The sequence below is a fragment of the Lagopus leucura genome, unplaced genomic scaffold, assembly GCF_019238085.1.
Source record: "Lagopus leucura isolate 7727_CA_CO unplaced genomic scaffold, USGS_WTPT01 Super-Scaffold_73, whole genome shotgun sequence".
Classification (NCBI taxonomy): Eukaryota; Metazoa; Chordata; class Aves; order Galliformes; family Phasianidae; genus Lagopus; species Lagopus leucura.
The window spans coordinates 67,133,283-67,148,696 of record NW_024962252.1 but is presented as its reverse complement, the minus strand read 5'-3'; the positions used below and the strand labels follow the sequence as shown (position 1 = coordinate 67,148,696).

The 15,414-nt window shown below is 35.8% G+C and overlaps 1 protein-coding gene across 1 annotated transcript in view; it reads right to left on the bottom strand.

Annotated features, from left to right (window-relative positions):
- The window catches only part of CHRM3 (cholinergic receptor muscarinic 3), a 256,251-nt gene that overhangs the window by 197,519 nt on the left and 43,318 nt on the right, over positions 1-15,414 (bottom strand). The window lies entirely within an intron of this gene.

The window sequence follows — 15,414 nt, the reverse complement described above, 5'->3', positions numbered from 1 at the left end:
ACAATTCATTGTGTTTTCTGCTTTAGCTGCCTTGAAAACGATTATAAACCAGATTTAAGATTTCAAGCCTTTTATAATCCAGTTCATGTAAATACCTTGTGTAGGAAAGAGAATGGGATAAACTGCACTGGTACAGATCTGAAATTGGTTTCATTTCCTCTGAGAAGAAACCAGCTCATGCTTGTCAAAACCAGGTACAGAATCACCAAGCACTAAGCAGGGACCAATAGAGAATTTGTATTAAACCACATCAGTGATCAGAAACAAACACTCATGTATACACAGCCTCAGATAGATAAAAACACTAACACACTGAAGCACAGCAAAATTATTTTTTCATGAGAATGAGGCGAATGCTAAAGCCATGAAAGAAATAATAATATTCTTTTGTTTCTTTAAGAAACTTATTTACATAAAATCAATTAGGTTCATTATTTTCTTTTAGTTACATCTAAAGAGGAGCTAGATGCCTGGCCCTGCATCCATTGAGAAGAAGAGAAAAACTGAAAATGCTGTGCCACAAAATCCTCCACATGATTGCTTTTGTGGAGCAAAGCATTAGATGGGAATAAAGCAGATCAGTTAACATCAGAAATGATAAATGGCAGCTTTTAGTAATTCTATTCTTATTTTACTTGTATTAAAATACATAGGAATTACATACATAACCTGGATAGGGTCTGTTTTTAGCTTTTTGTATGTTACTGTGTTTTATTGATTTAGAATTGTGCACACACAGACCCCGCCTACCGTCAGAGATGAGCAGGCATCTAGAAATTGTTATTCATCAATTCAACAAAGCAGCCAAATTTCTAAAATAGCTGGGGTACTCACAGCTGCCTTGACCCTCAGCAAGGTTGCTAGTTAGTAAGTTTTAGAATGTAAACAATTATTTTAAACCATCTCATCTTGCTAAGTTGAAGTGCTCTTCCTTGAGGGAAAAAAGCAGAGCTGACTAAGTTCTGAGGTTCAAGCAAGGCAATGCCAGTTCTTTGAGCACTCCCATGGGGAAATGTATCAAACATCAAAGTCGACTGTTGATGAGTTTGCCCCATCCTTTGAACTTGCTTCTGTTTTTCTTAACTTTGTGCCCTCTCAGCTTTGACAACCTACTGTAATTATTGTTTCATGAAATTGATAGCATTGCAATTAGTGCTCGGCTTGACCGTTTATTAATCAGAGCAAAGAACTCTTCTGTAAATCTCTACTACGTTCATGTTTGTGATTTAATGGCCTTTGTGTCTCCCCTGATAACTTGTATTGTCCAGTTTTTCTAGAAGCTTAACAGTTTAAATTTCATAGAGAATGGGCTTAACTCCATACTTAAGGGTAAAATCATAGGAAATAATTACGCCTGGCACCTGGACAATTAGAGTCCTTCTACTGCTTCAGAACACGTCACAATTTATGATCCACCTTTGTCTGAACTGCAATTTGGAAGAAAGGACTCAATTATCAAGCTTTTAAAAGTAGCTATATTAATTTAAGCAGAGCAAAGACAAAACACTAAACAGTATTACCACAGTTGTTCACAATAGCAAGGATATGGAAGATGGGCCATGACTTAAAGTCTAACACGTAACATTCTTTTGAACAACTTAACATTTTTTAAAAAATAAATGTTATTTTAAACATGAGAGCATCTTAAAGGTAGAAATGTAAAAAAAAAAAAAAAAAAAAAAAGCGTTTTTGTTTTTTGGGGATTTTTAAAAACACTAAAAAAACCGGTTTCCCCCTTCTTCCACCCCCCCCCCCCCCCCCCCCACACACATCATTATATGCTTCCACTGTCTTCTGATGAACCTTAGGACTTGAATTGTCCCTTTTGTAGGCAGGAAAACATGGATGGATGCTGCTATCCACCATACCACAGTAAATGAAGAACCTACCACAAGAGAAACCATTCTGTCAGCTTTCCTTCTGAGTGATGTTAGGTGCCATATTCAAAAAGAAAAGAACATTTTTTGGAATTGAACAGCTTTAGAGATCAACTATGAAAAACTGTATTCCCTACTAAACTCATTAGTTTTAAAATTAAGTCAGATGAGTAATATTCTAAGGCTAGATGAAATAAACATCACCATAATTTTTAAGTCAACAACCCAAAGGAATTTTATTTCAAAGAAGCATTCCCACATCAGCTCAGCCCCTACCATTCTGATCAAGGGAAGCTCCACCTGGCCACAGCAGCACTAAAGCTAAATTTAACTTCATCGAAACTGACCTTGGGAAGATAAAACTTGCTGAGGTACATACACCAAGCAATGCCAAGCCTGATTTTAAACATCACTTAATCACCCTGATTAAGGTGACTATTTCAGTGGCTCTGGACCTGTTAATATAAATTTGCACTTTCAGTAAAACAAATATTTCAAGAATTTTCCTCTCTCCCTCCAAAAGAGCTTGATCACTATAAATTCCTTAAATTTTAAAAATGATAGTCTTTAGAGGAACAGTTATATAAAGAGGGACAATAATTTCCTTCCATCGGTTCCCACAGCACTTCCCACCCAAATTACCCTTACACTTAGCACAAACTGAAGTATCCTCTTAAATGAGTTAAAGTAAAAATATTTTTATCTTATGTATAGATGCTATCTCTCATTAATAGTCCTGTTTATACTCAGCCAGCTAGTTTAATTAAGTGGTAAGCCATTATGAAAGTAGAAAGCTGAAAGAGATTCTGCAGAAACACATAGAGAAATATTATGCAGAAGAGCAGTAAGGAAAGTAAAAGGGTGATATATGAGACGCTGACTGGCAGGAGATTTTGGCATAAGAGCATCTCACTTGCTAATGATATAATTCAAGTTATCTGGATGCATCAAAGAGAAGCAGAAGCTGGTGTCTAAAATGATGAAGCTATTGAAATCATAATAAAGAAGTGCACTTATGAGCAGAACCTTCAGATAGTATTATGTTATAGCTATAAATTAAGATGGCTTTAATTCAACATTTGGAAAGACAGACTTATGCTCTGCAATCCTTTTCAGGGCCCGCCTTAAGCCATGAGCATCTTCATTGTTTATCTTCTCAGAGGATAAACACACAGTAATACTATTGGGCACTTCCACATTAAGCATGAGAGTTGTCAATGTTTCTCTGAGACAATCTTCAGGTTTCTTATAAATGATTATGTGGTATTGAGTGAGCGTGTGAATACCAAACTTCCACACCACTTTTAGGGAAGCAACTACCTTGCTTTAATTTTCATTTTTTTCTTCTATTTGCTGTCAAGCTAGAATACAGGGCTCCTGCTTACTCCTCAGTACACTGAAAAGACTTTAAACATCTTTTCCTATAGTTTTCCAAGCCAATGTTTTGTGTCATTGTCAGAGAGAAAACTGTGCCTACCACAATGTTATAATGTGAAGGATCATCAAACTTCCTCTATTCCTTCAGAAATCCTGCCCCTGAACAGTCCTTGGCCACAAAGAAAGAAGGAAATTTTGCTCCAGCTATAGGGAATATGTTGTTCACTGCCACACGTACCATCACAGAGCATGTAAGTATCTGCACATGGCTTCATTGAGTAGAGAATTTTTCGAGCACCTAAACAGCAAATTATCAGATAGGTGTAAATATCTTCGTCAGGATGATAGTTTGAATCCTTGGTCACTTGGCTCAAGTTCCAGACAATCCAGGATTAATTAAAACTATGAAAATAAATTTTAAATTCCATATAATATAATAAAAAGTTTTGTAGTTTTATCCAGTCAAATATATATATATTTACACTTTGCCTAAGAAGATTTAATAGTTGTAGAACTATTTATTTGAATTTCCCTCAGTAGTCATAGTAAATCTCCTCTTACAGATGAAGAAATCTCCTTTGATGGCCATCCTCTCAGCAGTCTCTTAAACTGGTCAAGAAGATGCATTTGAATGCAGAATTTGAAGTAAATATCAAAAACACAAAGGGAAGAAAACAGGAATGTTAGAGCTACCAAGGAGGGAGGGTGGGAGGAAACAGTTGTTTGATTCTGTCTTACTCTCAGGCACGCAATACTGTTGCATCTTTTAAAAATCCACAGATGTATTTAGGCATACTCTTAATGCAATTACTTTCTAATGACGGCAGAAAAATACAGAGAACATCATTTTGAATGTCTTTACTGATCTTTAATTATTTCTCACAGAATGGAACTGGAAAACATCCTGAACTGTGCAGAAAGCCAAAAGCCTAAGCTCACTGAAATTGAATCAGAAGTGCCAGGTCAGTAATGCGAAGAAGGCAGTTTAGTTAATATTAGTGCAACACTGTAATTAGCACTGCTGAGAAGCGAAATTTAACCTGAGCAGAGCACAAATCTGACAGGGCTACACTACTTATTCACATTTAACTCAATTATTGTCTCATGGCAGAACACAGTGCATACAGATGTACTAGGAAGGAGGACCATTAGAAACAGTGTTGTTCTTGTGTATCTTTGGGGAAAAAAACAAAGGCAGCTACTAATATTTATGTAGCAGTGTTCAGGTCGCACTTCTGTTTCATATGTAAGTTGCTTTGCATTCACAAAGTTAGACTTTTCCAGCCATTTGAGCCATTTTCTGTGAAACACGCAGATATCTTCTATCATAATGGTGGCTGGATTTCTCACTGGACTTATGGTATTTCTAAGGAATCAGAAACAGTGGTCTAGAAATAGTGATATTTTTTTCTCTCCATCATTATTGACTATTCAGTAATAAAACAACAAAAATAGTTTTCCCCTTTTTTCCCCCCTCAAATTTCGCTTTTGTTTGTCTGAAGAATGCCATAGCTCCTGACACTGTCACATTCTCTGAATTCTGTTTCTCCAACCCAGTTATTTAAAAAAAAATGTTTAGGCTCAACTAATTTCCACTTTTCTGTTTCTGCTTCCATTTTCTGTTTGTCTTCAGAAAATTTATAAGTAGTTTTAAATATTGTGCATGTCTATATGCTGGGCTTCTCATACACTGTAGTCTAGCATGATCTCAGGTGTCAAATAATAAAGTTACAGAAGTAAAGAATACATCAAAGCAAGGAAGTAGTATTTAGATGAAAGGCAAAGAAGAAATATGTTTTTATATCATATTTGGAAGTTCACTAGGAAATTAAATTCAGAAGACATCACATACAGATGAAATCCTATTTGGAAGGCAAGGACAGTGGCGAGGACATTCCCTGTTTTACTTTGCAGAAGTATGCACCATTGTGAACATATGCACAGAGATTAAGACACAAATAATGCTGAGAAGAAAGATAACAAAACAACAACAACAACAACAACAACAACAACAAAGACTACTTCTAAGCAACGGTAGAAGTACTATTTCAGGATTCACATTTGTTCCATGGGAGAGAGCAGGCAACTAAGTTATGTGTGTACTGAATGAGAAAGCTTTGAACTCTCGAAGGAAGCAGCTGAGGAAGGAAGCACTGCCAGGCCACAGCCCCTGCTCTCCCCTCCAGTCCCACGCAGCATTAATCTACCTTTGGGACAGCCCTACAGCTGGCTCCTCACAGGCACTGACAGGGTACCAGGCCACAGTGCTTTGAAGTGGAGATGGAACTGAGCTCCCCCAGCTCCACTCTCAGCAAATGGTATCACTCCTCAAAAGCACTCTTTCGATAGCCCACAATTTCACAGCTTCTAGAGATGTGCTAGCAAACAGCAATGCTTCAAATCTTTTTCTCTTAAGAACAGTGGCAATGTATTAAACCAAAAAGCAAGGAGTCTTAACTGAGAGCACAAAGCCAAAACATCAAAACGAGTTTGAAAACCATCATGTTTGAACATTTTTTCTGACATTTGAAAAGAGTGAAAATAAAAGTAACTTGTATAAGAAAGACAAAGAAATCTAAGCATGATTGAGTACTATTAGGAAAAAAAATAAATGGCAAGTTAGACAAGTTTGGCGATAAACATAACTGAGTCAGGAAAAAAACTGCTGTTATGATGTATCTGAAGGACAAACTCTTTGAAAATAATGAAGGTGATACATAGTGGGACTAAATATCACAGATTCCACAGAGCATGCCACTCCACATCTCTCCTTGTACACGTGTCCTTTTTGTAAATGAAATTCAGCTTTATTTATGTGCCAAGAAGATACTGACTGTGATCAAGGCAGGAGGGAAACAAGAGGTACAGCAAATCCATGCATTCCTTTGTCCTCCCTGTCTACAGCTCCCAATAAGGAAACAAAATTTTAAGAAAAGAAATGAACAACTGTTAACTATATCTAACTAATGAAAATCTGTCCAATCAGAAACAATCATTTGTTGGCATGAATATTTGACAGGAACATTTATTTCTTGACAAGTCTTTCCCCAAAGTAAATTTCTCAGGAGCAATGTCCATGAGAGGCCAGGACAAGAAGTCAAAACGCATGGGAAAAATGTAACAGCACGTACATGTGTCCAAGGAAAGTGCCACCTTCAGTGCAACTGCTAAAGACATCCAGGAAAGCAGAGCCATGCACAAATCTGGTGCAAATGTGGGTATCTCTGCACACCAGATTTCTCGTGTATTGCTATGTTCCTAAAATAAATTATTCTATTTTGCCTACATTTCCTCAAGCAAACAAGAAAAAAACATTTTTGAAGGGGAAAACAAGCAAAAAACAAAATCCTGCATTCAAAAAATTTTAGACACAATGCTGCAGAAAGCACTTCAGAGGGATAAGCATATGAAGGGTAAAATGAGATAGCCATTAGCCCTCTTCCTTAAAAAATAAACTTCACACATTTGAGAAGAAAAAAACGTGGAAGCCAAAGAGGATGTTTACAGTAGCTGCTAAGCTAAATGAGAGCTGCAGTATCTTTTAATACATAGTGTTGATTTAGTTTCTTGCTGCGGTTAGAAAAAATGCAACTGTTATTTTTATATTTGAATGGCACTTTTTTCAGTTTCTTGTCTCAAACATAAAGAAAAAAAAGTCCAATGTTCTATAGCTAAAATTTGTACCTTTTGAGGGAAAATGTATCAACAGCTCAAACAGCATCATGTACAGCTTCCTTCTCCTTTGTACTTCTGTGGATCAACAGCAAGTTGATCAGCTCATATTTGAAGAACATCTAAGAATTAACATTTTCTGAAATAAGTCCCATGATAAAGAGAATGCAAATAATGTTATTTCAGACAGTGAAGGTGAAATGTAACTTTGAGCCCAATTTCTTCATATACAACGTGCACAGACTAACAAACCACACATAATTAGCATGTTTATATTCAGATTTAAGCTCACAGTTTCTAGTAGTGCTCTAATACTTGTGACTCAACTTCACTGTCACACATGCTCTTCACAACATAGTAATACCCTCAAAATGGATAGATATACTGCCATATTTACACCCAAATTCATATAGTCTAAGCCATTCTGCAAGTGTGCCTGCTAACATATTTAAATCAGTGCTAGATTATCACAAGCATCTTTGATCAGTGATAAATCTTAATGACAAAATTAGTTCTGCCATAGCATATAAATATTGTATGCATTGTAGTTTCATTTCTATGTTGAAAACACAGTTTGGGTAGGTAAAAAAAAATAATTATTTGATCAAGACAGGAAAAAGAAATCTTTTTCTATTTTTCTAAGAGAAAAGAAGAAACTGTTCTCATTTTTGGCTGTGGTACCTCTTTCAGAACAAAAATATTGTGTCCACTCCAGCTGTCTCAAGGAATGTAACCACATGCAGCAGTCCAAATTTTTATTAGTAGTCTAAATACTATGCTTCCTTTTTCTTTTTTTTTCCCCCTGAGATTTTGAAGTTTCTGACAGTCATTTGCCTTTAAGCACTTTGTGCTTTGTTTCTAGGCATTATCTACTGCACTGATGTTGCCATCACAACTCTGAAACTTCATGTTTGAACTCAGAACACACAATATTTTAAATGCTACCTAAGTAATAATTACTATTATTAGTAAGTTACCTGCTCTACTACAGATAATTTTCCTCAACTCTGAATGCAAGAAGAATTAGACTATGTGGCTTACAGCAAATCCCTGCTTAAATTATAGATGGACTCAGTGCTCCATGTGCAATAACACCCATCCTTCCTCAAGGTAGCCTCATGGCTCAAGGAATGCAAGGTAGCCGCATTGTCTCATGCATGAGGCTGTTTATTGACAAAAAGCTTAGCACTACAAAATTTCTTAAGGAAATAGCAAATCCAGCTGATGTGAAAATGTGGGGACACGGTCCTGCAGTGCCTGTCTGCAGAACACCAAGGTGGGTGGTCCCAGCACCTCTGGGTCTGGCTTTCCTCCATGGGCATGCAGATGGCAAGAACTGGGCAGGCACCAGCCCCACCCATACCAGGGTTTCCGGGAACCCTGGTAGGAAAATTAAACTAAGGTCTAGTAGACCCTAAACAAGGCTGAAATAAAAAGTAAGAAACTCTCTGGGGACAAAGAGGAGGGTGGAGAAAAAAAAAAAAAAAAAAGGACTATATTCAATAATTCCCCTTCCAGTGTCCTAGTCTGCTTGCTAACTCAGGTGATAGGAGACACATGCCCCAGCAGCTCTATAAAGGCTTCCTCCTCCCTGCCTGCTCCCCAAAAATATTTTTATTCCCACTCTCTGCAAAGAAATAACAAGAACACCATTTGCAGAAATTAAGAGAACAGCCATTAAAAACACCTAAATTCCCTACAGCCCAGCAGTCCCTACACTGTCCCAGGGAGGAAATACCTTTCAGGCAGAGGAAGGAACTGAGCCCAAGTTACAGAACTATTTTATAAAGATGACAATTACTTCATCTGCGGCAGTTTTCTTAACACATCCTTCCTTTTCTGTTGCTTTTTTTGTAACCAAAGGACAGTTATTCACATCAGCTTTATAAAGGCCCTTCTGAAATATGAGTAGTTTTCTTAAAGAGACAAAGACTCAGTCATAGTTGGGGAAAGTAGAAGCGTCAGCTGAAGGGCACACACCAGGCTTTGTTGGTTGCTTAACATCAGAATAATCAACACGGACTTAAAATATGGCCCTTGTCTGTCATTTGTTTTCTTATCAGCTCTATCATACATTAATCCCCATACTTTCATGAATGACTGTAAAACTCCTTTTATTATAAATACAGGAAAAGTATTACTTATTTGCAGATTACCCTTTACTGGTTATTAGGCACTTACAGCTGCCAACTTGATTACTCACTACAGTGAGTATTTTTCTTTCTGACTAAAAGCAAAATCCATAGTGAAACAAACTGTTGAAAACCTTGTTAATGAAAGGTAAAGGCTGCCAGTAACGGTGTAGGTGCTTTCCAATATCTCAGCTAGTGAAAAGAGAAAATATATAAAAAGGAAAATTTACAACCAGAAAACCATTCAGTACTACCTACTTTGAATAATACCATAATGACCATAACACTCATAGTCATCTAAAATCATCCACTGAGCTAAATCTTTCGAGGACACCAGATCTCTGTCAAGGAGGATGGTTTCCACTGAGTAAACTTCAATGTGGAGAAAGTTATGTTTCATTTCTATTTAGTAACATAAATACAACTGGTTGGAGAAACAAAAGGGTAATTTTGGATTTATGGTAACAAAAATATTTGGTGGCTTAAATCACAAAGGAAAATAAAACAGTTTTAGTTTTAAGCTATTAAAACTTCTGAATTGCATGGGCAGTCACTGGAATTAACTAGGAGAAAAAAAAAATAACAATCTTGTCTTCCCACAGATCCCAATCTACATTTTAAACAAGAGAGATAGAGAGAAAAGAGAGAGAATAGCATGGGAAGTAGAGGATTCTCACCTTGATCAATGAAAGAGGTAAAACAGGTGTGCTGAAAAAGAGCAGGATACGGAAGCTAAAATAGAATGTGCATGCAAGAAAGTACCTCCTGCATCTGATGTTCCTGCTTGATATAAAACAGAAGATTTTTAAAGTCTCAATTATCCTCTGCACAGCTGTCATTTCCTTTCAGTGTATTTTAACTGGGAAGACAACTGGTGCACTTTACGCTATCACGCTGTTTATAAGAGTTTTCTCCTTTAGTAACCTGCTCACAATCATATGCCAAAGTGCAAATCATCTACTCTTACAGAAATGACCTGGAAGATGTCATCTACCCTCTCAGCTTTTTATTTTCTCTCTCAGTAAATTGGTAGATACTCGACTGCTATATAGATAGAAAGATGCTGCCAAGATTTCAACGTCTGCATCATTAGCACTTGCAATGTGCTTAAAGATTTCTCTGAAATCTTTATTATACCTTGCATTGTTAGGAAACAATAACACAAGTACAGTTTAACAGAGAGAAAGCATCAGAGTTACTCACTCAGAAACAAAAGGTAGATCTGTTTTGCTTTATGACTTCACATAACAGAAGCCAAATTTATCTGGTTCATTACAAACAAGTGCACAATAAAGCTGTAAAACTAAATGAATAATTAATGCAGACTAACCATGTTATCATTACCCAAGTTGATGGCATTCAAATAAAACTACTGCAGTGGATAGCATATTTAGTAAATTAACATGTTAAGTATTGCATTTCTTGCAATGCTGCATGCTTTAAGAATTTCTGCATGCTTTAAGAAGATCTATATTCTATTCTTACTACATAAAACCTGAACAACATGACACAGTGAAACAAGGCAATCACTAACCTTTCATATCTATCATGTACAAAGGAATTTTTAAAACTTTAATGTTTTAGTTTAAAGATCTAAAAGAACCAAAGGACGAATATACAGTGGGAACCAGAAAAACGTTAAGAAAAGTCAATTTTTTGTGCTTCTGGGAAATTATATGAAGGCAAAAATCCTCTCATCTTTGTGCTAGTCTTTCTCATGAGAAGTTTAGCTTACTGTTTCCTTATAAATGATTTCAAGAATCCATTACAAGAAATCTAACATGGTAAAACAAAGAGTAGTAATGAGCTGAGCAAGTTTTACATACTTCAGCCTTGACCTGCAGCATCCCTGACACTCAAACCAACCAAAGCAGGAAAGGGCAATTATTCTATGTTATGCTTTATTCCGGAATAGAAATTCAAGGAAAGACTGAGGTAAGACTGCCAAAAAAGAAAAAAAAAAAAAAAAAAGAAAAAAAAAGAAAAATCATTTCTGCCTCACAACAGACTTGATTGCAGGTTTTAAAGGCAGAAGATTCAGTACATTAATTTACTCAGTCAGCAAAACTTTCCAATGGCAACAAAAAGGACAATGACAAGGTTATTAGAATTGCAAATACAAATAAGAGCTGTGTAGCTTACACAGCAGCAACAGTATCTTAGAGCAGTTTGTGCACCAATGACAGCCACTCAAAAAGGGAAGAAAGTTTTGTAAAAGACATTCAATGAGATGTATCAATTGCTCACACTGCTTTAAAACAAACATAATCAGAAGAGGAACCTAGGAGAAATCCATACTAAAATTACAAGGAACGCATGAGGGAAGAACAGTATTTAAATCTGACCAAGGAAAATGAGGAAATGCATGGAAAGACACTTTTCTATTGTTAATGCCATCAAAAACTCTTAGCAGATAAAAAGATAAAAGAGCAGGACATGGAATAGAATACTTTAAGGTTAAGAAACAGAGATGCTTTGCAAAAAAAAAAAAAAAAAGGTCAAATGGAACATCGCCTTTTTTTCTTAGAACAGTGTACTTTTAGAAAGGTATACGGCTAAAAATCTGCTTGATCCTATCAAGAGTTTCATATAGTAATCAATTTAAGAAAGTTGTATGAAAAAGACAACTAGAAAGTAAGATAGGAACTTTAGCAAGCTAAGGAAGAAAGGAATAAAACTTTCCCTCTTAGTTAATGGAAGGTGTGAATAAAGTTATCTGTTATACTTTCCTCCTGAAAACTTCTGAAACACTATATACAGAATACAGTTAATTGAGAAAATGCATTGTTATCATAGAGCTTCCTTTATGCAGATGTGAAAATGGATTAGATGGTGGATATTTTATCTTTGAAAATGTGATCATTTTTATGGCTGATTTTAAGAGTAAACTATTTCTGCTAAAAAGGACTACATTAAACAAAAAAGAACATGGAATTAAAGTAATCTTTGCAATGATGGACATAAGAAGTACATAGAGGCTACTGTGCATACAAGTTGAAAAACCTTGGACATGTGATCCTGCCCGCTTTTGTTGCTAGATTTCAAATATTTTACAAGATCTGGTCAAGAAATACTCTATCACTTGGATTACCTATTAATTTAAAAACAGGTTTTTAACAGCTATTAAACAACTGAAAAAAATAAAGTGTTATAAAATGGAAGTGGTGTAGTTCTTTTCTAATGAATTGATCTCTACACTTCTGCCATGATCTCTGTACCTAGTATCATTGTTATTACAGCTTGAGTCCTAATAAGATTTGTAATCTCCCAATAATATTGGGAAAATAAACAAATTAAAGACTAGCTGTGGACCACTGACTATTGGTATTCCTTTTCTAAATAAAAATATTGTGGCTACAAAAATTTAGTCAACTTTCTGTAGCAGCTCTACTGGAACTAAATGTCATAAGAATCACTCAATCGCTTAACTCTTGAGAGCTTCTAACCAACACTTTCTGATAACAAAATTTGTAAATATTAACAAATTTAAATGATTGGTTGAATTCTGACTATTAATATTGGTTAGGTTGAATGTAATGCCAAATGAATGAAAATATTTTCTTATTTCAATGTGCACTTACACTTGCTCATAATGCTAACAAGCTAATACTAAATCCTCTGTAGAAGTATCTGAAAAAGTTTCTGAAGAGATATAACATCAAGCAAAACATGAATATGATGGCAAATAATGACTTTTGGAGAACGTTTATCTGTGTTTACAATTTAGAAATCCTATAGACCAAGTAAATTTGCACAATAAGAATTATCCACTCTCAAAGCTTACAAAGAGTTTCTTCAATATTTTAAAAACTCTTCGCCCAGCTTCATGTCATTAAAAAAAAAAAAATCAGAATGATAGAATTATTTGGGGTGAAAGGAATCTTAAATATCATCTACAAGAATTGCTCCAAAAGTAATGCCTCCTTTTTATTATGTTGGCCGTTGACATCAGAGGTAGATGGTAGTGGTATGGCAGGAGAGGCTGAACTTTCCCATCAGCATTCCATTACACCTTATAGCTGTGTAACAGATAGCAACAGACGGGCAGTCTGACTAAATTGATGTCTAACATGGAACCTAATATGAAGGAAAGGTATGTCATTGAATTCTTCCACGCAGGAAACATTGCACTCATTGACATCCATGGATGCTTGCTGAAGGTTTCTGAAGACTACACAGTGAGGTGGTAGATGGTGCATTTCAGCAGTGACAACAGTGATGTGAAAAACAAGCCACATTCTGGAGGGCCATGCAGATTTTTACGAGAGTGGCATGCAGGCTCTTACTTATTGCTGGCAAAAACGCACAGCTAATAGTGGTGATTACATTGAAAAATAGTGTTTTGCAGCTGAGAATTTCCTCTATCAAATAATGTTATTGTGTTCTTTTTATCTTTTGTAGTTGCCATGGAAATAAATAGGAGGCATTTACTTCTGGGTTGCAAATGCACACTGTTGGCTCACGCCCAGCTTTTCATCGACCAGGATCTCCAAGTCTTTCTCTGCAGGGCTGCTTTCATTGAGTTCTTTGACTAGTCTGGGCACATATCTGGGTTTGCCCTGAATCAAGTACAACCTCATTCAACCATGTTGAACCTCATTATATTGTCATGGGCCCACTTTTCAAACCTCCAGGTCCTTCTGTTGTATCAACTGCATCACTCATCTTCTTGTTGTCACCAAACTTGTCAAGGGTGTACTAAATCCACTGTCTATGTCACTGATAAAGATATTGAAAAGCACTGGTCTCAAGATAGACCACTGGGGAACACCACTCGTGTCCAGCCTTCATCCAGACAAGAGCTGTTTACCACAACCCTCTATGACCATCCAATCAATACTTTATCCACCAAATAGTGCATCCTTTAAATCCATATTTCTCCAATTTAGAGATGAGAATGTGGTACTGAACCATGCTGAAGGCCTTGAACAGGTTGCTAACATCAGTTGCCCTTTCTTTGTCCACTAATGCCACCACTCCATCAAATAAATGTTTGTTTAAAAAAAAAAAAACCAACTAGAGTATGGGCTGATTACAACTGACAAAGTACAGAGTTCTGAGAGTAAGACATCTGGTTCCTGAGACTGACCCACTCATTTAGATTAAAAATAAAGAGAAAATTATGAAAAATTGATCCCTGATTCAATAAAGTACTCAAATATGTCTAGCTTTACATATTCAAGTTATCCTACCAAAGTCAATGAAATTACTCACTTAAAAAATTATCTGGATGCTCAGAGACAATGCCAAAGGAGAGACTGGAAGGAACTTCAGGGAGAGAGTTTGGAAGGAGTGGGGGGAAGGTGATCAGGTGGCTTTTGCTCCAGCAGTAGTTTCACAAGCCTCCCTGCTCTAGGAAATAAGCAGAATCAAGAAATTTGTTACTGCCTGGTTTTCCTGTTTTCAGATGAGCAGCGAACCTAACCAGTACAATGATCACTTCCAGCATCACCTTACAGTTTAAGCAGCCCCACTGGGAGATAAACAGCACAGAAGTTTGAGAAGGAACAGCTGGAGAGCTGTTAAGCAAGTTCAAGAATTGCTCCCCATAGAGAACCAACCAGTAGCAGACACCCACTTTCAGCATTTTTCAGGATACATCAAAATCAAGGTTTAGTAGCAATGGATATTTCTTGCATAGATTTTTCTCCTTAGAAATAGTAGAACATCTGTATGAACAGCTTCAAAGATAATTTAGGTATTACTAGTTGGCTAAGGTAAAATTAAAAACACACACACAAAAAAAAAAAAGTGTTAAAAAGAAGCTTACCAGAAAAAAAAAATTGCTAGGAATGAAGTTAGCTGGAAAGCCACTGTAAAGCTATTTAAAGTTGCAGAATAAATCATTATTATTATGGTTTCTAATGTACTTGCATTTCTCCATATTGAAAGATTTTTTAAGACCCCACAAAATTAGAAAATTTTAAATTACTTAATTCATTTTTTTATTAAAGTAATAAATATTCTTTGAAACTCCCAATATTTTTCATTTTAAATTTATTAAACAAGTTTGAAAAATATGTTAAACATTAAGTGTTACTGAAAGTTAACTAAAATATTAAGCTAAGTTCTCTTATGGAAAACACAATTCAAGGGATTTGAAATGAATCTCAAGAAACAACCATACATTTTGTTGAACTGCAAGATAGTTTCTTCTTTGAATATGTTCCCAAAATTATCTTGAATTAGGTAGATCTGAAACAAGTTTTCATTTTTACACCTGAACTTCAGAGTGAAATTGAAACTTGCCATTGAAATACAGGTGGTCAGATGGTCAAAAATTCTTTCAGTGGTAATATTTAAAGACCATAGTGGCAAAAAAAAAAAAAAAAAAAAAAAAAAAAAAAAAAAAAAAA